The sequence below is a fragment of the Protopterus annectens genome, chromosome 1.part1 (genome assembly GCF_019279795.1).
Source record: "Protopterus annectens isolate FY-2018-M chromosome 1.part1, PAN1.0, whole genome shotgun sequence".
Classification (NCBI taxonomy): Eukaryota; Metazoa; Chordata; order Ceratodontiformes; family Protopteridae; genus Protopterus; species Protopterus annectens.
In genome coordinates, this window is record NC_056726.1 from 426,625,850 (window position 1) to 426,652,387 (window position 26,538).

The 26,538-nt window shown below is 43.2% G+C and overlaps 1 protein-coding gene across 3 annotated transcripts in view; it reads right to left on the bottom strand.

Annotated features, from left to right (window-relative positions):
* CSDC2 (cold shock domain containing C2) overlaps window positions 1-26,538 on the bottom strand; it is a 966,239-nt gene that overhangs the window by 731,120 nt on the left and 208,581 nt on the right. The gene's annotated exons all lie outside the window — the stretch shown is intronic.

Consider the following 26,538-nt stretch of genomic DNA (forward strand, 5'->3'; position numbering starts at 1 on the left):
ATGTCAAGAATCTAAGCGGCAACTCACAGATATGCTCTGAGCTAGTGCAAAATAGCAGAAAATATACTGAACCTACTGATATTGCCAACATCCTGGCAGATAGATTCAATGCAAACTTCACCCCCCTCTCACCCCCATAAGGGCCCACAACAATACCGGAAAAGTGTAGTGTCCCGGAAATCACAGACGCACAGGTGAAAACAGCCCTTTCAAAAGCCAAAAGCACAGCATCAGTGGGGCCAGATTGTGTCCCAGGCTGCGTCTTGCACAAACTACACAACAAACTAACCCCCAGCCTAAACACACTGTTCAACCTCAGCTTCTCCACAAGCTACATGACCATAGAATGGCGCACAGCAACTGTTATTCCGCTCCACAAAGGAGGGGCCACAACTGATCTTGGCAACTATCACCCCATAAGCCTGACTAGCCTGGTCTGCAGGGCTATGGAGTGCATCATCATGGAACTCATTAACAAAGACATTGGGAACCTCCAAACACTTGACCCGACTCAGGGCTTTAAGAGCAGATCCTGGTTGACTTCTTCGAGACAGTCACCAAGGCCATAGATGAGGGGAAGGTGGTTCACACAGCCTACCTTGACCTTGCCAAGGCTTTTGACACCATTCCCCACTCGGGAATTATAGAAAAACTCACCAGCCTGAACATAAACCCCTATATCACGAGATAGGTTGCCAACTGGCTTACAGACAGAACTCACACGGTAAAAATAGCGGGCTCCAGGTCCGACTCTAAACCAGTCACAAGTGGTGTCCCACAATGCTCGGTCCTGGGACCCCTATTGTTCGGCATATACTTTTCATAAGTACAGGCAAACACAGGAGGACTATGGCTAACCAAGTTCACTGATGACTGCAAACTAGGAGCCATAATTGACTCTCCAGCTGACACAGGCATTCTCCAAAAGGGCTTTACTGAGACGGACACCTGGTGTCAAAGTCATGGTCTCAAGCTCAATGCCAAAAAATGCATAGTCATCCCATTTGGGAAAAACAAAACACCCATGAATTACCACATAGGTGGCAGCCCCCTTAATACAGAAGAGGTAATAAGAGATCTGGGGTCCCAGGTAGATAGTAATCTTTCCTTTGACAATCATATTGTCAAAGTAGTTAGGAAATCCTTCTATGTAGCCCATCTAATTACTAAAGGGTTCGGCATCTAGAAATAAAGAGTTTATAGTGCCACTCTACTCGTCACTCATCAGACCCATCATAGAGTACAGTGCCCCATTTGGGATGTACCTCACAAAACACTTCCAACAGCTGGAAAGACCACAAAAGTACCTCACCAAGAGGATTACTGGCCTCAAACATATGTCCTATGCAGCCCGACTGGAAAAACTCTCCGGCTGTACTCAGTGGCATATCACTTACTTAGAGGTGATCTCTGCCTGACTTACAAAGCCATGTCCAACTCAGAATTGATGGACATGCTCCACCTAAAGAAATCCAAGTTACCGTGAACCACTCACTCTAGTGAGCTAAACATGCTGGAGGGATAGATTCCCATCACAGAGACTCCCCATGCTTTGGAACAAAATTCCAAACTACATTAGGCAGAGCCCCTCACTAACACTCTTCAAAAGAAACCTTGATGAGTGGATGGGTAACAGAAAATACACCCCTGGGATCACTTCATTGGCTCTTTTTGACAGAGGCTTAGTTAATTAATCAATGGAGCGGCGAAAGCTGACACATTGGCTAGGCTTATAAATGCCCTCAGGCAGATAGCCTAGTACCTACGTATGAACCTATAGATGCTGACAAGACCAAAGTTTTCTTCAAGCTAGGTCTCTATGATAAAATCCAGGGCCACCTTCTAGAGCAAATCTGAAATACCAAACAAATCCTGAATGGAAACAGAATTAATAGCAAGCCACTGAATTGGGGCAAGGGAGAGATGTCCTGATTAAAGATCAGACTGATAACTTGACTGCTGAGATACTTGGGCAAGAAGGGAGAAAGTACAGTATTATGACTGGATATGTTTAAGCTCTGGCATTGATGCAGTCATCACCTTAGGGAATTCTAACACAAGCTGAGTTTCGACATCCATCAAGACTTTCACAGCCTCCCCCCATAGTCAGGTTGGTGTCATTTTCACCATGTACATCCTCAGATGCCTACTACAAAGGTGATATCCACCCAGTGCCTTCTTTTATTCCTTTTCTTCCCACAGGATAGTGCAGGTCGCCCCTGTGTCACTGTTTGCCCATTTGCCAAAGTATCATACAACCAAATCCACAATGGCCTGGCTACGGCCTAAGATTCCTATTAATCCTGAGAAAAAAAGAACATAAATAAAACTAAGGGCAGACAAGTTTGGCCAAAGAAAGAAGGGAAAGAGAGAAAAATGTAAATGCTGATGGAGACAGTGACCACACTCAAACATCTACAATTATGGTAAGTTGGCAACAACTGTACTATGCTCTTTTTGTGGGCCTTTGTTGAAATCATTACCTTAGGGAAGATTTCCAAAGCTGCCCCATTTGTAGCCTCAAAGTGGATACTTGCAGCCAGAGTACCACAGCATATCTCTTAAGAGGGCAAAGACACACCCTGCTCTTGCCTTGGAAATAAGATCTCATCATTAATGTTTGAAAAAGAAAAATGTACGGTCCAAGGACTGGATGGCTGCATCCATGATATCCTGAACACCAACCTATGACTTTCCCTTGGAATGCCTTATTATGACGTTTATGACAGGAAACAACACAACATTCTATACATTTAAAAAAAAAAGTTTGTTTTGAAACTTGTAATCCTTTCTTATTTTCAACAAAAACTGTAAGCAGTTGATCAAACTTTCTACTATCTTTAGGCCTGTTCTTGTCATATCAGACTTGCCTGTGAACATCTAAGAAATGTAGGATTTTAATTTTGGTGTTTGGAAAGAACACTGGTAACTGGTTAGATTGGTTCAGGGCCACTTGTGTTATGACTTTGGACAGGAAAAAGGGGTTAGTGTGAAGAGTGACCCTATCCTTTTGAAATGAAATTAAAGGTTCTTTACACAAAGCTTGGTGTTCAGACTCCCTCCTGGCAGGTGTGGCTTCTACGAGAGAAGTCATCCCTGCTGGTTCAAAGGGTTGGGGGAGTCAATTTTTCCAGCATAAAGCTAAGGTACAGGTAGATAATTCAGTCCACTTGTAAGATCTACTCTGTAGGATGCCCTTCAAAAATAGTTTGACAGGTGGGTTGGATGCCAGGTGGGGATCACTTAAGTGTAAGCTAGGCCAATAGAGAAAAACCTGGGGAGATGCTGAAGAACAGTATGTGAATCTAACTTTTTGGCAAGTAGTTTCCTCCTGGACACCCAATGGGAAACCTTTTCCCCTTGACAAGGATGGATTTCTTTGTACTTTGCCTCTTAACTTCACTCTTGATTGCTAGTACTTCCTTATGATATACAAATGAACAAAGGAAATTGGAGGAATTTCATCCAAACTGCTTAATTCAGAGTATACAGGCTGTGGTATCTTTGGGACCCCCCCCCCCTGCAGTTTAACAGGAGGTACAAATACTACAGCAGGGTGTAAGGAATCTCTCATTCCAGATGGAGAAGGTGAGAGAATCAATGTTGCCTGAGCCAGACAGAAGCAATCGGTATACTTTTGGGCATGTTCCTAGTTTTCTAAATGATCCTGGGGAGCAAGGGAACTAGAAGTAGACAAAGACAATTTTCCAGTGCAGTGAGAAGACGTCTGGTGCCAAAGTGCGTTTGTGATGCACTCTGCAGTAGTATTGCCTTAGCTGTCTGCTGTATGGAGAAGAAATTAGATCCACCCGTGAGGCACCTTACCAATTGGTAACCTTTAGAAAGATGCATCTGTACAGTATCCATTCACTGTGGGTCTGCAGAGGTTCTGCAAAACTGATATGTCAGCAAGCTCTCCAGAGATATGAAGTCACTCATAGGAGGGAGTAAACAGCATACTTCCAGACCACCATGACCAGACCTCAAACGTGTTATGAGGGGGTTTACCATACATTTGCTTATGTTCATAGGTTAGTACTAGGTTAACTGCCTTTGTTGGCAATTTTAAGCCTGGCCAATTACCCCATGTGAGAATCAAACCCTGTAGATTGTGTTTTTAAGGTAAACACCTTAACCATTATGCCATGCCAACCTTCCACCACATTATTGTTGGGCTGCCAGTTATCTTCAGTTTTCCTGACACCCACATACACTTAAAATGCTTTTAGAGCATAAAGAACAACCAGCATCTCTTCAAGGTTTATGTACAGTGCACCCAGAGTCAACTAGCTCTAAACCTTGGGAATCACGATGTCGACTCCCCTGGCCTAATATGAGGCATCTGAAGTTAAAGTTTGATTGGGCACTGATGGTGTGAAGGATATCCTGTCATTCCTTTTGATCTGCATTCATCAGTTTACTCCCTCCTTTGACATGAAGCATCACTAGTATCACAGTTTCCAGTGGGTCCATCTGCTGATCCCAACAGTTTCTCAGGAATCCTTGCAGTCTTCTCAAATGGAGCCCGACTAGAGGAAACAATCACAATGGTGGAGACCCATGTGGACCAGTACTATAATGGGCTTATCTGACAGTCCATGGGGACTTCTCTGCCACACTTCCAAACTAGGTGGTCAGACAAGACTTCCTTTTTGTAAAGAAAGGTCCTGAAATGCCTGGTGTCCAGAAGGTCCCCAAGGAAAATCACTGATTGAGAATGGCATAGATTTGGTTTTTTGTATGCTCGGGCACTGAAATGTGGACTCTAAGGCTCCCTGCAAATCCGTTAAGGCTAGGGTCTATATCAGGTAATCATCCATTTACAGATAAATATGGATGCCCTTGGTTTTGTGATGGGCCGTCACTGGGATCAAGCATTTTGTAAATACCCATGGTGTAGTAGCTAAAACCAAAGCTCAAGGAGATAAACTGATGAGTTCCCCTGCAAAAAAATGTTAAATACCAGTGATGGCGATCTGTACATAAGCATCCTTGAAGTCTAAGGAAACTATGAGGACTTAAGAGGAAGAAATGTCTCTAGAGTTATCATCTTGAATGCTGGAACCTCTAGGAACCTAATTAGCTGTGAAAGGTCAAAAATGGGTTGCCAGGGTATGCATTTTCTTGGAACTAGGAATAATCTTGAAAGCACTTTTCTTTCTCACTTTGCAGATAGTTTTCATGGGATACCCTTAGCCAACACCTCTATTAGAACTGCTCCCACTAGATGTTCTTGGCCCTTTTTAAGAGGAGAACACTTTTTTGGTTTCATGAGAAACTGTAGTTTGCATCCCCTGGATACTATATTCAATATACACAAGGTTCTGTTGATGTTATTCCACTTTTAGGAACAGGAGGCCAGATGGCACCCTATTTTGTGGTTCTGAGGGCTGAGGAACTGGCACAAGGCAATGGCCAAGATGGAGATTTTAGTGAAAGAGAAAGGAAAAAGAAACGTCTGAAATATTACTTGTTTCTCTTTATGGTAAGTGCGTCCTGATGGCTCCCCTGACTCACTGTGTTCTCTTTCTGCCACATTGTAAAATACTGAAGGGGGTATTGTGGACAATGACTGGTCTGACGAGGGCCAAGTACAGTGAAACAATTATAACCTTGTTTGGCCTTTTTTCCTTTGGGTAGCAGATACCTACCCTGCCTCCAGAAAAAAGGCCTTTGTTTAGATGGACTAGTTAAGGTATATTTGGGAAGGAGAGGATGAACATTTGTATGACAGATTCCATGGCTTCCCCTTATCTTCTAGTTTCTTGATCACAATGTGCACTTGCGTGCCCAAACAGCAGCTCTCTGTCTAGTATAGCATGTAGGAAATCCACTCACATCCTTGGGCACTACATTCTCAGCCACAGACGGTCTTAATGCACAATCTGTAGCTGTAGCCTTGGATGCTGTATCCACAGCATCATACCAAACAATTCAAGGCATGCTACCCCAACTGGAATGAGGTTTGCACCTTGGTTAACACAGCTGTGTTGATAACTACATGTTATTACTAGGGTAATGACTCCAGGTGGGCTTTTAAAAGTCTAACTATGCTTCCAAAATGTATTTGACAAGTTATGATTTCCTAGGTTTATTTTAAGTGGTATATGCAGGCTTGGGCATGGGTGGTCAACCATTTACAGGCTGCTTCTGTCTACTACAGACATATATGCTAGACCAGGGGTGAATGTTTGATTTCCCATCCACTGATCCAAGTTGTACTTAAATTGGGTTAGGGAAGAACTCTCCTTCACATGCATAGGAAGCCTGTTGCAGAGAAAGGGCAACCTCCAAGACACATACTGTACCTGTCCCTCCAGCATGTCCTATTTTTGTTGCAAACTAGGTCTAGGTCCCTAGTTCAGGTAATTCTGATGTCATTTATTTTGCAGCTGTGCAACAGGTCCATCACAGCAGAATCAAAGTATGCTTTGTAGACCAGAAACAAACTCCCAGCAGTCTGGATGAGCAAGAGTTCACAGATTGAGCTTTGAAGCAATTTGCAAAGAACATGTTGTTTATGCCCCATATTTTTTATGCCTCAGTGGATGCTCCAGTTGTTGCATATACCTGGTCAGCTATACACTGAAGGAGGCACTGTAGTCAATGACTAGTCTGATGAAGGCCAAGTACAGTAAAACAATGACATCCTTGGACCGATATGCAATATCCTTGCTTATAACTTGCACAACATAAAAGGATTTCCTTACTACCATAAGCACATGATGGTCAAAGGTCAGATTATGGTCTACATGCATTCCCAAATCCTTGATCACTGTCTACTCTTAGGGGGTGTATATGTGGTAGCATCCAGAGGTAGCAGTCTTCCTAAAGTATAGTACTATCCATTTGTTGGCATTAAGTTTTAGACCATGACCTGTATACTCTTCCACAAGCAGCTTGAGGCCACATGCTTGATATTTTATAAAGTCAAGCAGTTTAATGCCCTAAAAGCCAGAATGACTGAAACATGCATCTTCTTCACGTATCTGTTGAGAAACCTACATCCATATCATTAAGGACAGTATTGCACTTACTGTATGTGACAGTTTAGCTCCTCCATCAGATTCCAGTGGCACTTTATTTGGGTCTGCAATAGAATTGTTATAAAGACAATGGATCCTTTAAAAGCAATGCAGCTGCTGAGGGGCAAGGGTTTGGCACTGTGCCTCCAAGAAAACACATCCAGAACTTCCTAAACAAGACAAATAGCTACCCATTTAGGAAGCCCTAATACCAGAGGTTTGTTGGTTCTCTTCTGAAAAGTAGAGGCACTTTTGTTTTTGCCAGCTGAAATATTCTCTCATAAGTGAAAAAGTACAGTTGTGTAAAAAGTTTTACTTTAACAGTAGATGTCCTTCACTTCACTGTTGCAGTATTCTTCACTGAAGGGATCTCCTGCCAAGGATAGCCCCATGTCCAGCCAGTATACCAAAACCTTTATAATTAGATAGGCACCATATGTAGGACACAGGGCATAAAGGTGAAGTCCCAGAAGGAAAAAAGCAACCCCAAGGACAAAGGAGAACATGCACATCCAGTCGTAAAGTTCAGAACGAAAAAAAAGCAGCAAGAGCCCCTCAGCCAAGACGACAGCAAACACAGGGCCAAGAGCTGGAAAAGAACAGTAAGGAGGGAGAGACCAAATACTGCAAGAGTGAGGCCAGCACCTACTGTTATGGTCCTACACAACTGTACTATGTCCTTCCATACCACTGTTGCAGTATTCTTCACTGAAGGGACAGTACAAGAGCTAAGAAGGAGGCTGGGAGGAGGAAGGCACACAAGAGCTCTCTACAAACCCATGCAGGATAGCCCCATCAAAACCCGCCCCGGTCCTGGAAACAACATCCAATTTATAAAGCTTAGTAAAAGTATGAACAGAGGACCAAGTAGCAGCCTCAAGGATGGAACTGAAGTCCAAACTCTTGAAAAAGGAAGGCATCAGAAGAGGCAACCTCCCTACCAGAATGTGCCTTTACAGAGAAAGACAGACATTTGCGTTGAAAGAAATAACAAAAGGAAATGTCCTTAGAAATCCAGGAGACAGTTTGCTTGGAAACAGCAAAACCCAAAGTCCTGGGATGACATGAAACACAAAATTGCTCAGACCTGCAAATAAACTTTGTTCACATAAAACACCTGAGCTGTCTATGGAGGTCCAATGTGTGAAGAACACTCTCACTGGCAGACTGCAGAGAAGGAAAAAAGGAAGGAAGCTGAATACACTGATTAAGTGACAACTTATTAACCAACGTACAAAGACCTGCCCTGTCTCTATGAAAAATTAAAAAGGGAGGAATAGCCATAAGAGCCTGAAGTTCAGCCACTCTCTTGGCTGAAGTAATAGCCAAATTAAGTGCTAGCAAAAGAACAGTATTTCAAGCACAATGTAGCAAGGAAGCTGAACTAGCAGTTTAAAATGAGCAACTGAGGTCCCAAGAAGGTGTAATAGGTTTTCTTGGGGGCCTGACATGAAGGACGCCTTTAAGGAATTGCATGACCTCAAGCCAAGAGACAAAGGAGGAGTTAAGGGCAGATAAGCAGACACAGCTAAAAGGTGAGCTTTAACTGAAGAATATTCCAACCCAGCATGTAGCAGATCACACCAATAAGAAAGAAATTACAGTTGTATACCTACCATAAATGTAGGTGTTCAAGTGTATTCACTGTTGCAGTCATTACTCTTGGGTTATCCTGCTGGCAGGCTACCCTCAGTCGGCCAGAATTCCAAAGTCTAGGTCCGGTGTCGGTTGCTGTCGCCTCTTCCCAGACGTCAGAGCGCCAGGGGTATAAAAGATGCAGCCGCCATTTTCTTCAGTTTTTCTTGCCCCAGATGTCAGGTGCCCCCAAATTGGTAGGATGAAAAATATGCCAATAAAAATGCTTGCACAAAAATAACATTTCCTTCATCTACAAGCAAATACGCCAATATAGGTTGTATAGGCTAGAGAAGTGCAGATAAGTCCCAGCAAAGAAAAGGGGGATGGTGGGTGGGTAACCTGGACTGCAACAGTGAATACATTCGAACATCTACATTTATGGTAGGTACACAACTGTACTATGTTCGTGTTTCACTGTTGCAGTCATTACTCTTGGGCTGAATCCCAAAGCTGAGGAAGGGTGGCTGGGCTAAATAGGATTAGGAGAGGCTATGAGGCCCTGCAGAACTCCAGTGGCAAAGCCTGCTCTGGACGTAGAGTAAAGAGGTAAGTGGTAGTGCTTTGTGAAGGTGTGCACTGAACTCCAAGTTGCAGCCTCTAAGATATCTTTGGTTGGTACTCCTCTGAGGAAGGCTGCTGAAGTGGCTGCTGCTCTGGTGGAATGAGGCCTAATGCCCTTAGGCACTGATTTGCCATGTTGAAAATAGCAGAAATGGATGCAATGGCCTATCCATTTAGAAAGAGCCTGTTTTGAGATAGCCTTTCCTTGTGATCCTGCAGCATATGACACTAAAAGTTGCTCAGTCTTTCTGAAAGCTTTAGTTCTGTCCAAGTAGAAGCGTAACTGCCTGTGTATGTCCAAAGAATGCAGAATTTTCTCACCCTTGTTCTGTGGATTAGGATAAAAGGTAGGCAAATGAATGGTTTGGTTAAGGGCCACACTGGACACCACCTTAGGCATAAATGTAGGGTTTGTCCTCAGAGAAACCCTGTCCGGATGAAAAATGATGAAAGGTTCCACAGCCATGAGTGCTTGCAACTCTGAGACTCTCCTTGCAGAGGTTATTGCTAGGAGCAGAGCTGTTTTCCAGGATAAAAGTTTTATATCTGCTGTTGATGCTGGCTCAAAAGGAGGCAGTGTGAGTTTTTCCAAAACATAACTGAGGTCCCAGGTCGGAATTGGTGCTCTCCTTGGAGGCCTAATGGTTTTGGCCCCTCTAAGGTACTGCCTTATTAAAGGATGAGAAAAGATAGGTGGTTCCGTATTGTAATGGGCTGAAATGGCAGAGGCATGAATCTTAATTGAAGAGAAAGAAAGGCCTTTGTTCAGCTTCTCAGGTATTGTAAAATCTGAGGGATATTTGGTACACACGTGTCAATGCCTTGTTCCTGGTTCCAAGCACATAATCTCTTCCATTTTTCTGCATAAGATTTTCTGGTACTGGGCCTCCTGGCCTCCAAGATAACATCCTTTACAGCTTTTGAAAGAGGAGTGTTCTGAATGGCTACATTATCCGCCATGCTGCCAGATTTAAGGTCCTGAGTTGGCTGTGCAGGATCGGATTGTTTTGTTGGGTCAGTAAGTGAGAAGTTTGAGACAATATCCATGCTGGACCTTGAGACAAGCTCTTTAGGATTGGGAACCAGTGCTGGCATGGCCAGTAGGGTGCAATCAGTATCATTTTTGGCTTCTCTTGTCTGACCTTTAGGAGTACCCTGGGAAGGAAAGGCAGGGGGGGGAAGCATATACTGTTAGATTTTTCCAGCTGAAGGATAGGGCGTCCACTTTCCATGCTTGCTTGTGATAAATCCTTGTGCAAAATCTCTGCAATTGACAGTTGTGAGGGGAGGCAAATAGATCTATGTCTGGGCATCCCCATTTCCTTATTACCATGCTGAAGACTTGTGGATCCAGTTTCCATTCGTGGGGATCCATGAGGTTTCTGCTTAGTTCGTCTGCCAGAGTATTTGTTTTTCCTGGCAGGAATTATGCTTGCAGGTGAACTTGAAAAGCCAATGCTGTGTCCCATAAGGTCATTGCTTGTCTGCAGAGGGGGTAGGAATGTGTACCTCCCTGCTTGTTTATGTACCACATGACCTTGGTATTGTCTGTCTTTATCAGTAGTTGTCCTGGATGAAGTAGTTCCTTGAAGGCTGTCAGGGCATTTTGTACAGCTAGAATCTCTTTTGAATGATGTGAAGATGCATCTGGCTTGCGGGCCATGTGCCCTGAATACATTTTCCTGCCATGTGGGCCCCCCAGGCATAATCTGATGCATCCGTTGTCAGTGTCTGTCTGGCTGTGGGTAAACTGAACGGCAGACCCTTGTTGTGCTGACAGGCTTCTGCCCACCATCGAAACTCCTGCTGCAGGCAGGGAATTAGTGCAATTACTGTCTCCAGGCTGTGGCAATGCTGAGTCCAAACACTTTTTAGGTACCATTGTAGTTTCCTCATATGCAGTCTGCCATATGGAATTAGTAGAATGCAAGATGCCATGAAACCAAAGGCCTGCAGGATTTTCCTTGCAGATAAGCAGGTTTTTTGTTGCCAATTTCTTGAAGCAAGTAGTCAGATGCTCTTGTTTGTCTGGCATGAGATAAGCCATCTGGGCAGTTGTATTTAAGCTTGCACCCAGGAATATTATCTCTTGAGAGGGCACTAGTTTAGATTTCTTTTCGTTTACTGTGTACCCTGGGCCAATTAGTGATCTTTTTACAAACGCCAGATGCTTCAGAAGAATGTCTTTGTTCGCTGCTTGAATTAGGCAGTCGTCCAAGTAGGGATATATTTGAATTCCTTTTTGTCTGCAAAATGCAATTACTGGTGCCAGGCATTTTGTGAAGACCCTGGGCGCAGTAGATAAGCCAAAGGGCAGTGCAGAGAATTGGTAATGCATTGAGCCAGCTATGAATCTGAGGTACCTTCTGCAAGATTGTCTGATTGGGACATGCAAGTATGCCTCTTTTAGGTCCAAAGTTACGAGCCAAGCCTTCTTGCCCAGCATGGGCAGTAGTTGCTGTAGAGTCAACATCTTGAATTTTGGAACTTCCAGAAACGTATTTAAAATTGACAGGTCCAGTACTGGTCTCCAGGTTTTGTCCTTTCTGGGTACTAGAAAAGGTCTGGAGTAAAATCCTTGCCCCTGCTCTTGTTGTGGTACTTGTTAAATGGCCCTCATGTCCACGAGGGCTGTAATTTGTTTTTGTGCCTCTGCCCATTGATTGTGTGGCAGGTCTGGCACACCTTTGGACCTTGGCAGGGTGTGAAAATGGAATCTGTAGCCTTGGGACACTATGTTCAGGACCCATTTGTCTTGGGTAACCATTTTCCAATTTGATGAAAAAAGTGCTAGTTTTCCCCCTAAGGGGGCTGCCAAAAGAACAGTGCTTGGATCTGGTAGAGGAAAGTCATTGGGACTGTTTCCTGTAAGGTTGTGATTTGTCTTCTCCGCTTTTGGAGGTAGGAGCACCCCATTGTTTAGGCCTGTATGAGCCTTGGGGCTGAGATCGGCCTCTGGAACGCCTGTATCTGCCTCTTTGTGGTCTGTCTGACACTGGAAAGGACCAATTTTTAGAGGGCCAGTTCCTGCTAAACCGGGGTGGCTGCACCTGTAAGAAATCCTCCTCATGGATTTTGCTTTATCCTCCATTTTTTTTCAACACCTCTTCTGCTTTAGTACCAAACAAAGTATGCTGTAATGGTGCTTCTAATAATTTTGCTTTAACATGATCAGGCAGATTCTGTCCCTTTAACCAAGCATGCCTTCTAATAACAGAACCTGTAACAGCGGCCTTGCAAGAGGCCTTCAGTGAATCATAACCACATTGCAAAGTATGCTTTCAGCTGCATGCAATAAATCCTGCAATTCCTTGTTCTCTGAACCTTCAGTATTTGTCAACAATTTCTGTTTAAGCAGTGACATTAAATATTGTTGATATTTAAGCATATGAAACTGACAATTTAAAGTAGTACCTGTCTGGCTTAGCAGGTGCAGGGGGTAAAGAGTCAGGGGACAGGCCAGACTCTGAAAATACATCATCTATAATATCCAGGACAGGTGGAATAGCAAGGGGTCTGTGCTGAGGAAGTAGCAGAAAGTCTCTGAGCCTTTTCTTAGATTCAGAATCATCTTGGCTCTCCCAGTGGAAATGCTCCGTCATGGTATGCAGGGTTTCCCCAAAAGAATAATCCTCAGGAGGAGAGGCTGAAGGAATGGATTCTTCAGCATCAGAATCCTCATAGGGAAGCATGGAGTAATCCTGTTCAGAAAAGGAATCAGAGGAAATAGAAACCTGATCAGAAGAATCATACTCTGTCTCTTGCCTAGGCCTCTTATCAGGAGGGGGATGGGAGCCCCTGATCAAACTAATTAGGTCTTCGGCCATTTTGAGCATCTGTTTTTTAGGCATGGAAGTCTGAGAAGGAGAATGCTTTACTTGTTTCTTTGTCTTTAGAGCTGCTTTAGTCTTTGTCTTTGAAGCTGAAGATGGCTTAATATATAGTTGTGTAGGTCTGAAGACACCCTCAGAAGCCGATGCCTGCTCAGTGGCTCCAGACCCATCTGAGGGAATGATTTCCGAGTGTCCAATACCTTGAGTTTCCAGAGGCCCAGTCGGCTCCACGTGGGAGTCGGAAGCGGCCTGTGGCTCTGAGGTAGCGGGTGCCAGGGGCTGCGAAAGTGCTCACTGAGAACCGGCGACTGGCCTAGCAGAGGCTTCGTCGTCGGTTTTGGACCTCGGATGCCTATCCTTTTCCTTGTCCTTGCGTTTTTTGTAAACTCCGGTTGACGGCTGGTCCGACGGCATTATATAATTAAATCTTTGGCCAAAGTAATGAAATGCAAAATCGAACCGACGCTTGATAGTACGCTGGTTAAATCTAGCACAAAACCAACAGCTAGCAACTTTGTGATCAGGGCCTAGGCAAGGAATACAGTAAGAGTGAAAATCCTTATGAGGTATTTGCTTCCCACAAGAAATACAATTGTTAACTTTTTCTGACATCGGTCTGGAGCAAGAAAAATGTTTCCCCAATGGGGTACTTAGCTTTAATGAAGACTTCAGTTCTGAAATTCGGATTTGAAAATCTCAGGAGTCGGCCAACCGGCACTTGCAAACTGCTTTTACTTCAGGCACCACCCGGCAAGAAAGACCGAAGAAAATGGCATCGGCTGCATCTTTTATACCCCTGGCGGACTGACGTCTGGGAGGAGGTGACAGCAACCGACGCTGGACCTTGACTTTGGAATTCAGGCCGACTGAGGGTAGCCTGCCAGCAGGATAACCCAAGTGTAATGACTGCAACAGTGAAACACGATGAACATCTACAGGAACCCCCACCAATAGGGGATCTGATGGCGAGAGAGGCACTAGACAGAAAATCTCATATATTTGGGCATGTACAATTTTCTGGTAGTGGGTTCCTGGCCTCCTGCAGAACCCAAAGAATGTTACCAGAAATCAGGTTCCTGAAAGGGATCAAAAGCATCACCCACAGAGTCACATGATGACTGGATAAGTAAGGATGAATAAGACCCCTTTGTCTTGTGTGAGAAGATCCCCCATGTGACGTAATTTGTGGTGACTTGTCCCTGGCCAGGTGGAAAAAAAAGGGGGAACCAATGCTGTCCAGGCCAAAAGGGACTCACTAAATAGATTTTGGGAGAGTCCTGCTTGATTTTGTGCAGAATTCATGGCAGCAGAGGAAGGGGAGGAAAGGCATACAGAAATACTTCCTTCCAAGGAAGAGACACTGTGTCCACTTTCCAAGCCAGAGGACTTGCTACACTCAAAGAGTTGGCAAAAATATCTACCCAAGGAATACCCCACCAATGAACCATGTCCAGAAATGCATCTCTATGAAGCATCCATTTGTGAGCTTGTGTTCTGGACCTGCTCAGAGAGTCTGCCACTAGATTGTGCTCTGAAGGAATGTAAACCACCTAAAGAGTCATCAGAAAACTGATAGCCAGATCCCAGGCCTGAAGAGCTAGTCTGTAAAGAAGATAATACCCCATGCCTCCCTGTGTGTTGATATACCACATCACAGTGGTATGTCAGTGAAGATTTTCTGGGGGACAGGTAAAAAAGGGGGTGAAAAGCCTGTAGAACCATAAGCAAAACCCTCATCTCTTTTATGGTCTGACCTCTGATGAGGAGACCAGAGACCCTGGACCTGCAGGAGTCTGAACAGTTCTTGGGAAGGAATAGAAGCCTAATAGGGCAACCCAAGATTGAGAGAAATTTGCTGAATCCACCACTTGATCTTGAGTCTGAAACAAGGGAGTAGAAGAACAGGGAACTCCAGGGGGAGGCAATGGTGAAGCCACACTGATTTGAGGTACCACTGTAGTTTCCTCATATGGAATCTGGCAAGAGGAGGCATGGGAATGGTGGAGGCCATAAAGCCCAGAACTCTGAATAATTCCCTGGCCATGACAGGAGACTGGAAGAAGGATGTTAAAGACAGACCCTTGTCAGCAGGAAGAGAAGTTAACATGAGAATGTGTCTGAATCCTGCAAACAAGAAAAAATATGACCTTGCGATGGTGGGAGGACTGACTTTTTGAGATTGATGGTGAACACCAGACTTTGCAAAAAAAAAAAAAAAAGAGTTGTGAAATAGGGATTTTGTAGGAGACAGCTGGGTGAAAAAGCCTGTAAAAGGAGGGGAAAGGTGCTTCCACACCATAAAATACCCCTGACAAATGACATAACCCAAGAAGCTGAGATGATCTGCTGCCAATTTGAAAGGGGCAGAGAAAGGCAGTGTGACAAAGGGGACCTGGCCGAGGGGGAGAGGAAGCAAAATGTCTGATAGAGACAGGTTTGCCCTGAAAAGAAGGTTTCTGAGACATAGGAGTCTTGAGTACATTTGACAGGAAGAATATATCTAGACCCCTTCCCACCTTTGCAAGCCTGACAAGGCTGCTTAAAGACAAAGGCAGATTTGAAAGGGAGAATTCACCTGAAATTCAGGAATAGGGGAGAAAAATATGTTTAAGTTCTTGCATGGCCTTACTGTTATAGGTTTATAGGTGTGTACTAGGCTAATGGCCCTGGAGCCTTTACAAGCCTAGCCCACAGGATTACCCTGGCATTGTGCCACCTGAACATAGTTCCCAGTGCCTCTGTCGAGTAGAGCCCACTGGGGTGATCCCCAGGGTGAATTTTCTATTTCCCATCCACTCATCAAGATTTCTCTTGAAGAGGGCCAGTGAGGTGCTCTGTTTGACATCTATGGGAAGTCTATTCCATAGCATGGGCAGTCTCTGTGTTATGAACCTATCCCTCTAGCACTTTCTGCTGATTGTGGTAATGAGGTTGAGGTCTCTGGAGCATGTTGTGCAGAGGGATTGGGATTTCTTTAGATGCAGCATTTCTAACAAAGCTGGGTCAGGCGTGGCTTTGTAAGTCAAGCAGAGATCGCCTCTAAGTAGGCGATATGAGACAAGAGAATAGTTGGAGGTTTTTGAGTCTGTCCATATAAGACAAGTGTTTAAAGCCTAGGATCCTCTTTGTGAGGTACTTTTGCAGCCTCTCCAGTTGATGCAGGTGTCTAGTGAGGTACATGCCAAATGGGGCATCGTACTCTATGACTGGCCTAATGAGAGAGGAGTAAAGGGAGACAATGACCTTTCTTCCTGGATGCAAAACCTTTAGTAATGAGATGTGCCACATAGAAGGACTTTCTGACCACAGTGGTAATGTAATGGTCAAAAGAGAGGTTTCTGCCTGTGTTCCCAAATCTCTTATAATGCCTTGTGTGTTCAGTGGACAACCATTGATGTGGTAATTCATGGGAAATGGGTTTTTCCCAAAGGGGATGACAACATATTTTTTGGCATTGAGCTTAAGGCCATGGTTCTGACACCAGTTGTTGGTTTCAGTGAGGCCTTTCTGTAAGATGTCAACCTCACTAGGGAAGTTAATAATGGCTCCCAACTTGCAATCATCTGTGAACTTTGTCAGCCAGAGTCCCTTTGTATTGGACTGGACTTCAGAGAAGTAGATACCAAACAGGAGAGGACCCAAGACCGATCCCTGTGGGTCTCCACTAGTGACTGGTTGGCAGTCTGACTTGAGTCAGATACTTTCATATTGTGGGTTCTATCTGTGAGTCAGTTTGCAATCCACCTAGTGATATAGGGGTCAATGCCTAGATTAGTGAGTTTTTCTATGATTCCCAAGTGGGGAATGGTATCAAAGACCCTGGCCAGATCAAGGTAGGCTGTATGAACCACCTTGCCTTCATCCACAGCTCTGGTGACTGACTCAAAGAAGTCGACCAACTTGAGCAGGCATCATCTACCCTTCACAAAAACCAACCTGTGTGGGGTTCAGAGTTTGGAGATTCCGTACATCCTTGTTTATTAGGTCCATGATGATGCATTCCATAGCTTTGCATATCAGACTCATCAGGCTCATGGGGCGATAAATCATGGGGTCTGTAGTCGCTCCTCCTTTGTGGAGAGGGATGACTACAGCAGTGTGCAATTCAGGAGGGACAAAGCCTGAGGTGAGGCTGTGACTGAACAGGGCACACAGGTGAGGTGCCAGTTCACTCTGTAGTTCATGTAGAACACAGCAAGGGATATTGTCAGGTCCCACAGAAGCTGTATTCTTGGGCCTTGGACAGTGCTGTTTTAACCTATGCAGCAGCAATACTGGGTGCCTAGCAATCTACTAGTATTGTGATTGGTCCTGGGGGGGGGGGGTAAAGTTGTGACGGAATCTGTCGGACAGTATATTGACAATATCTGTTGGCTCGGTATAGGAAGTACCATTGCACAGTAGCTCAGAACAAATCTGGGTATTGCCGTGGATATTCTTTACATAACTATAGAAGGCCTTGTGGTAGCCTTTACTATCTGCTGCAATTCTATTTTCATAGCTAGCTTCAGAGGATTTGATGAGGGATCTCAACTTTTTGTTGAGGCTGATAAGGGAGTTTTTCTAGTCAGAATTTCACCTTATTCCGCATCCGTTTCCTCCTTCTGTTGTAGAGTTTATGGCAGGGGACCACCAGATTGGCTTCCTTTTTTTGGAGGAGATGGTCTTGGTTCTACTGGGTATGGTGAGATCCATGCATTTGTGTACATGTTCATACAGTGCACTGGTGTATGATTCGGTGGTCATACAACTATTCTCCATTTGCATGGGTTCCATGAAGTTAGCCGAATCCGCTTTGGAGAAGTTTTTCATGGTGGTTACCTTTGCGGGGGTGGGAGGGATGTGGATTTCCAAGGTGATTAGTTTGTGGTCAGATCTAACCAGGAAGGAGTTGACTATTATTGTTGAACAATGGTCATCCATGTTAGTAATGACCAGGTGAAGGATGTTGATCTCTCTAGTGGGGGTAAGAACAAGCTGGTCCAGGGCATTGGAATTAATGAATTCCAGGAAGCGTTGGGCAATTGTATTGGTACACGAGTAGTTTTCCCTGTTAATGGAGGGGTAGTTGAAGTCACCCAGTATGAGAGTGTTAGGTTGGACCCTAATATTCTCCAGGGTGCTTAGGAACATGGAGTGTGAGTCTTGGGACATGGTTGAGGACCTATAACAGGCTACGACCTGAATCGCTGTCTTACCCAATGTTAGCTGCACCTGAACTCTCTCTGATGTGTTATGTTGGGCTACCAGTCTGGAGGTGTGCACATCCTTTGTTAATATGGAAACACCACTGCCTTTGGAGCTTCTGTCGAAGTTCTGGGGCCGAAAGATGTGGAATGAGTTATAGCCTGGTAGTGCAGGGATGCTTTCTGCTGCCTTGAACCAGGTCTCTGTACAGCACAAATGTCAATGTTCTCCATTTTAAGGAGTGCTTTGAGCAAGTGCATTTTGAGATTTAGACTTCTAGCATTGAGCAGCATGACCCTCAGATTGCACTTGTTTGTAGTTTTTATAGTGGTAATTTGGTCTTTGGAACACCACCTAAAAAGGCACTGTAGGGGTGGCAACAGCATTGGCCAGTATCCAGAAGCCCAGGGGTGACAGATGCAGGCCATCTCTGGCAAAGCATCGAGGTCTGAGAATCATGTCATCCCAGGCAGACAGATACTGGATCCCCTTAGAATAACAGCAGAAACTTAGCCAATTGTTGAAATCAATCATTTTCCTCATTTCATTATCCTGAAGAGACTTGAACAGGTCAGCTGCAGCTGTCCCAAAATAATTTTAAATTATCCAGAGGCGTATCCAAAAAGTTTGGTTTTAATATCAGGCAAGGCCTAAAGGCAAAGCCTAGAATGCCTCACAATAGAACCAAAGGCAGCAGACCTGAAACAGGCATCAGAAGCATCATAGCTGCATTTGATGGAGTGAACAACAAACAGAAGTGTACCAGATGAATGAAGGTCGAGTTAGCACAAAATACAGTCCAACAGGTAAAAACAATCTCGGCCACCACGGCTGACGCATATAAAAGTTTAATTGAAAAACAATACAGTAAAAGGTAAGCGCTTTCACAGTTGGAGGCTGCTTCTGCAGACCATAATACTCCATACAAACTGTAGCACTGTTAAAAGCACACATTACCCAATCAGAAAAAAAAAAAACAATCAGGTCACATGGCTACATAGGAAGTGGAAGGGCAAAACCATTCAGAAGACCATTCTAAAAAAGTTATAAAATCAGTGCCTTAAGCCATGTGCTTGTAAAACTGGTTTGATAGAAACATTATTATTCAAACCAGGGAGTGAATCTGTTTTTAATAAAATAATCCACCCAAGTTCAGCACATTCAGTAATGTTTCTGATATCCCCTCCTCTTATGGTACGTTCAATGCACTCTAAAACAGTAAACTTAACAACGAGAATAGCCATAATCAGATACATGTTTAGCTAAAACATTTGTAAGTTTTTTTGTTGTGAATGTCCCCGACATGTTCAAGTATTCTGTCTTGCAGCATTCAGTTTGTTTTTCCTTCATAAAAACTGCTGCACACTTGACATTTTGCATAAATCACATTCAAACTCCTGCATTCTGCATAAAAGTCAAATTGGGTTTTATAGGACAAAGAGGGATGTCCAATAGAGCTTGTAGTCAAAATATGTTTGCATGCTTAACAAGATTGACATGGAAAAGCACATGTATGATCCGACAAAGGAAAACTGTTGTACTTGGTATATTTATAGCACAGTTCTCTTTTTAAAGATTTATTATTACAAAATGAAAATCTCGTTGTGGGTCCTAGTGCCCTCTTGAGGGTTTCATATGTCATCAGAACTGGCCAATTCTTTTTTATAATCTCACAAATCTCTCCTACATTGCTTGAGTATGTAAGTACAACTCGAGGGGTGATAGTTTGTCTATCTGACCTATTAAGTGCTACTTCATTATATTCCTTAAAATAGGGTTGTGGAGTAGTTTCCCTTAAGGAACGTACTTCAGATACTGCTTCATCTACTTCCTTACAAGAGTAGTCTCTCACCAAAAAATATTCAAACATCTCCGTTAGTGATTCATCTGCACTGCTATCCAAATTGTGAAGCCTCGATGTTCTGAGCAATTGATCCATCAGCACATTCTGAGTGAAATGTCTGGGGTGCATTCTGGTTTTATGGAAAATATTGTTCTTTTTGCAAGACTTCCTAAAACTCTTAGTCTCTATTTTGCCACGTACGTCCTTGGATACAGCAACATCTAAAATAAATTGATTTACTTGAGAAGTGATGAGTAAATCTTAAAAACTAGTTGCGGTATACAAATAATCAACAAAAGATGAAAGACTATCAGATGTACCTTTCCATACCAAAAAGATGTCATCCACAAAATGTCTATAGTAGCTGATGTTGTCCACAAATAGATTATTTGAATAAATAAATTCATATTCTTATTGAGCCAAGACAAAATTCGCATACGGATTGGCACATGCTGTCCCCATTACCTCCCCAACGCACTGTAGATAAAAAGCATCTTTGAAGATGAAACACATTATTCGCTAGGATTACTTCCAAAAGAATACATATCAAAGTCACTTTGTTTAAAGAAAAGTCGCTGTTCCTGAACAAAAAGCCTCTAACATATTCAACGCCAATATCATTCGGAATGACAGTAAAAAGTGAATTAATGTCGAGGGTAACCAGAAGAAGTTGCTCAGTACTCTCAAGTTCTTTGTACAAAGCATAAAAGTCACGCAAAAACATTTTGTATCTTTAAGGACGCTGGGTACACCATCTAAAGTAGAACGCAAGAATATTTCCACAAAAATAGATAATGCCTCTGTCACCCATCCTCTGCTAGAGACAACGGATCGCATGGGGGGGGTGGATCATTCAAATTCTTGTGCACCTTTGGTAGCTCGTATAAAACAGGCATAACTGGATGCTCATTTGAAAAGTAATTATACAAGTCTAGAGAAAACAGGTCAGTCATATATCAGACTGGTGGCAAAGAAACAGTAGCATAGCTGGGGCAGGACAATTTTTTTTTTTAATTAAAACCTGAGCACTGTAGCAGGTGCCATATAGGCAGAGTATAAACTGCATTTGCAGCAGGCAGTTTGCTACAGTTTAATAAGGAGAGCTGTAGTGATCTGTGCAGGCAGGATATGTTGAAAGACGGTTGGGGGCAGGAACACAGAAACGGGACCTGAATGGCTAGAGCCAGGGGTGTCATGCATCTGGCCATCTGGTTGGCATGCCTGTAGAAGGATGCCCATTTTTTTTCTTCTTCTTAGCTCTTGAATACAAGAGCTGGGGTTGGGGCATAGATCTAACTGCAATAACCCAATCGCTTAATGATTTTTTTTTTTTTTACTCTTCATGTGAAGAACTGAGGGATTGGGGCCCTGGTTCACAATATTGTCCCAGGACACTGGCTGAGCCAGCTACACTTCTGCAAAGAAATTCTGGCTAATCGATTCTGTATGTTACCTTTATGTCCTAAGTAGGGAACATATGTGTGACATATGGAGCCTGTAAAACCTAAAAGCTTTGGTACACTGGTCGGACTTTGGGCTATCCTTGGCAAGAGATCCCTTCAGTGAAGAATACAGCAACAGTGATATAGAAGAACAGCCTCCAAATGTTAGGTCTTCTGGGGCTGTGTTAGAAGCCACAGTGTCTTCAGGAAAGCTGAGAGGACATCTGTGTTCTGTAGTCCAACTCTTCTTCTGAGTCAGAATGCCTTTTAGTGGAAGACCTGCTTCAGTGACTTGGGAGGAGACTGTGCTGGGTCATGTCTAAAAAACTCTGAAGAAACTGAAGGAATCTAAGGACCACTTGAACCCAGTCCTGATAGGAAGCAGAAGATATATGGGGTATATAGCCCACCCAGTGATAAGCTGGCTCCAACAGAGGCATGTGTCTATGAAGGGACCTTTGGTTTAGGGGTGTGGGTGTGTGTATTTGAGTGAGCAGGCAACACGGTTTTAGGAGACCATTCTGAGCTTAGTTTCTTAGTACAGTAGATATCCTCCCCAAAGACTGTAGAGATACTACAACTCCCCTTGTTTAACCATAAAATGATGTCCCAGAATGGATATGTCATTATCCTCTGTTACAGGTGGTGTCCAAGCTCTTTTGCATCCCTGTGACATGCTGGGAGACTAAAGAAACTACAGTTTCTAATTGTACAACACCAGAGATGGGGACTGAACAACTGCTTCCATAGGACAGGTGTCCTCAGATCTAGGATTCCTACTACAGTTTTCTGACTCGGACAGATCCTTCTGCATCTTCTTATGCCACTCCTCATTTTCATGAGGGGAATGTCCACCTCCCACAAGCACATTTACTGTGTTTAGCAATAGGCATTTATGAACTATACCTCCAAGAGTTTAACGCCAAGTTAAAGTCTACACAACCTTATATAAAAGATCATAACGTTTATATCAAAACAAAGTCGGATCACCACACTCAAAAGCAGCAAGTAGAAGTGATACTGTACAAAATTAATCCCTAACCTAGAAATGCTATAATACAGTGAGATTTTAAATGCATACACTTACCAGACAATGAACAGCTAATACAGGCCAAACAGATCAATAAGCATTTTAAAATATAATATGAAAGAGTACAGCAGATCTGAAATCTAAGATAATAATAGAAGGTAGAAAAGATAAGGTAACAATTACAAAAGGGCAAAGTTCCATAATAGTTTGTTAATCTTAGTAAAACTAAGCCTCAGTAATAAGATCTGATGGTGTTACAGTCTTTAGTAAGTGCAGTAGTTCATTGTCCTTAGTTTAATTTGCAGCAGTTAACAGGACACTGAACAGAAATCAATAACCAAGACATACCCTCTACTTTGCCCTTTAAGCAAATGATAAAATTACTATAATGCACATAAACAGACTTTTAATGATGTATGCTTGACAGTAGGAGATAATTAGCCTATCTAGTTTGCCTTTTAAAGGCTTTTAAGATACGTAACAGAGTCTGTCCCCCTCTTTCATTATCCCTTTCACCATCAATCTCTTGCCCACTTGAATGCCACTGTATAGCATTCTCTAACACCCGTTCTAATAGTGCATTCTTATTAAGCTAATAGCCAAAAAAAAGACTATACAGAACCTAAACCACATCACTCGGCACTGATAGAGACCAACAGTGGACCCATTAGGTAGCTTTTCTCCACATATCCCAAATGAAAATTTGTGATCACCCATCCATGTTTCCAGGGAAGTACTCTGCTTTATATACAAGAGCAGTCTATTCCACAAATGGGAAATGTATTGGGTTAAGTACCTGTTATGCCCACCAGTTTTGACATGGTAGCATAGCTTTAGGTCTATAATGAAAATGTTTGACCTACTTCATCTAAACAGAAGCAGTGGTAAAGCAAAGAGGGACAAGTCATTCACAGGACAGACAGCTAAGCAGATATTACCCCTCAGGATTCTAAATGACACAGAGTACAAAGACAGGGCTTTGAATCTATCACACTAGCTAAGGATACCATGACCAAAGAACCTTTCTGGTGAGGAAACATTGAGGTCTCGAGTCAGTTTAGGTACATAGTGAGGCACATGCCAAAAGAGACACTGCATTCAATGATGGGCTTATTACGGAAGGAAAAAGTGGAACTACATCTTTGAAGTTTATGAAAATTCCACAAAGGACAAGTTGTGCAAAGTAGGATTTTCTAGCCATCACAGCAATATGGTGATCAAAGAAAAGTTTGTTCTCAACAAAGTCCATCATGGCTGTGTTAGATTTAAGGGAAGTTATCTATATGGTAAAAAACAGTAGTGCTGGATTTACCAAAAGAACCTACACTGCATTTCTTGGCATTGATGGTAATTCCATGAGTAAGTCACCAAACTCTTGTTTTATTATGCCCTTGCTGAAGAATTAGGGTATCAGAATGGGATTTGACAACTGGTTATCTACAGTCCACTGGATCATCTTTCATGTCAGAGAAGTATATATCAAACAGGCAAAGGGTCCAGGACAGGTCTATGTGGAACAGCACTGGTAATGCTTTTCTGCCTAGAGTAAATACACCCTACCTTAACGGAATGGCTTCTGTCAGACAGCTAATTACATATCCAGCAAACTAAGTATGGGTTAATGCTGAGTCGGGAATGTTCGTGAATAATCCCAGCATGGAGGGATAGTGTCAAAGACCTTGGCAAAGTTTTCAAAATGGACCATATGCCCCATACCAATGGCCTCAGTATCCCTTTCCAAAAACTCAACCAGTTTCATCAGGCAAAAATTGCTCGTTACAAATCCAAATGGGTTGTTGTGTCTTTCGGCTTTTCCCAGTTAGGGGTCGCCTCAGCGGAACTCCGGTCCTCTAATGATTGGCAGTAGATTTTTACGTGCCAAGTTGCCGGCCCTGACGCACAACCTTCAATGAAGGTATGCCCATTCACGCACGTCTCCACACAGAAGACGCTCTAGCGGAGAATCAAACAGGACAACATCTTTCTATGAGGCGACAACGCTACCGCAGCCCCACCACCTCAGTACAAAGCCAAATGGGTGTGGATCCAAAATACAGAATAGGCGGCAAACTCAAGTACAAGGTTTACAAGGGAGCCATGCCATTTGTGATTATCAATACAATCAGTAAATAAAGGGCTCCACAGCCTTGCAAATAATAACAGTGAGATTAATAGGTCTACAACTCCAAGAAGATTAATGGGAAGGTCACCCTTCATGCAAAGGTGCCATAACAGCTGTTCTCTATACCACAGGTATGTAACCAGTGGAAAGACTCAGGATGCAGAGATGGAGGGTTTTATTACATGGAACTTGATTATTTGGGTCCTCTGAGAAGCATCATCATCACCCCTCCCATTTTCAACATGGGATGGGGGTGTTGCATCAACTGTCACCTGCTCTCTCATTTCAGTGCAACTCACTTGTCTTCAACAGTCAGGCATGACTGTTGCAGGTCTTCTCTCACACAATACATCCATCTCTTTGCTGGATGTCCTACTTTACTTACCTTCTGCGTCTCCAAAATCTTTTCACCAAATCATTTTCTGCTTTCTGGCACATGCGCCTAAACCTCCACAATATGTTCTTTGACCTTCTCTGCAAATGGAGCTACTCTGGCTTCTGCCTAATGTTATCTTTTTTTTTTTTTTTTTTTTGTAATTATCTATCCACAGTGTGAATCCCACTACAAATCCAGGCACTTCAGCTTTCATAACCTCTAGATTCCTCAACAGCCATGCCTTCACTGCCTAGGCTTCTGTACCATATAGGAAGTGCAGGTCAAGCTACTGTTTTTATACCTTTCTTTTCAGGTCAAGCTACTGTTTTTATACCTTTCTTTTCAGGTTCTTTGGTATTATTCTGTTGCACACAACCAGACATTCTGTGCCATTTGGCTGCTGCCCTTCTTATTCTAGCTTTGACCTACTCAGACTTCCCTTCTTCTGAACTACCCCTCCCAGATACCTGAAGTTAACACGTTCCACTATTTTCTCTACTATTTGAGTTTTCAGCATCTTTTGATCTCTCGCATTTGCTGCCATGAAAGCAGTCTTATCTGTATTCCTTTTCATCCCATATGCTTTCAGTTTTGTACTCCATTCTCCTATCTTTTGCTGATGTTCCTGTTTATAGCTTGCTTGCAATGCCACATCATCTGCATACAGCAGCAATGTTGTGCTGTCCCCTTCAACCAAATTGCTAATGTAGTCCTTCACCATATGAACAGCTGTGGATTTGGAGGTGAATCCTGATGCATACCCACTCCCACTTGGAACCCCTCTGTGAGTCTGATCTCATGTCATTGGGTTCTTGTACAAATAATTCTACCAATGTTTCCATGACTTTACACCATCACAGGACTATCCAATCAACTTTCTTGGGACCTTGTCACATGATTTCTCAAAGTCTAGGAATGCTCACTTGGACACTTTCCTCATCTAGGGTTTCTTTTCCACTGTTTGTCTCATTGCAAACACTGGGTTGGTTGTGCGGGTCTATATCACGTGCTTTAACTCTTAAAAGTTCAAATGTCATATGGTCGACACCATATGATCGAACCTTTAAAAGTCTGAACATTTCAATGGAGATCTCCGTACAGTGCGGAATGGGAAGATTTCCTTTTTCTGCACTGTAGTGTGATCTCAGAGTTGGTATATTTAAAGAGGGGGAATTGTGGGGAGTGTTAAACCATTCAGGTAGGTTTTTTTCTTTGGTTTATGTTTTTTTATTACATTTTCGAACTTTTGAAGGTTCGATCATATGGTGTCGACCATATGACGTTTGAACTTTTAAAAGTTCGATAATGTAATATAGACGTGATTGTGCTGCACCCTAAACTGAATCCGAATTGCTCATCACCCATCATACTTTGTACTACTATACATTTTCATTCATCAGTCACACACACAAGCGCTTTCATGCAATGTGACCGGAGTTTGTCTACATTATACTCCCCACAGTTGTAAAACTCCCCTCTAT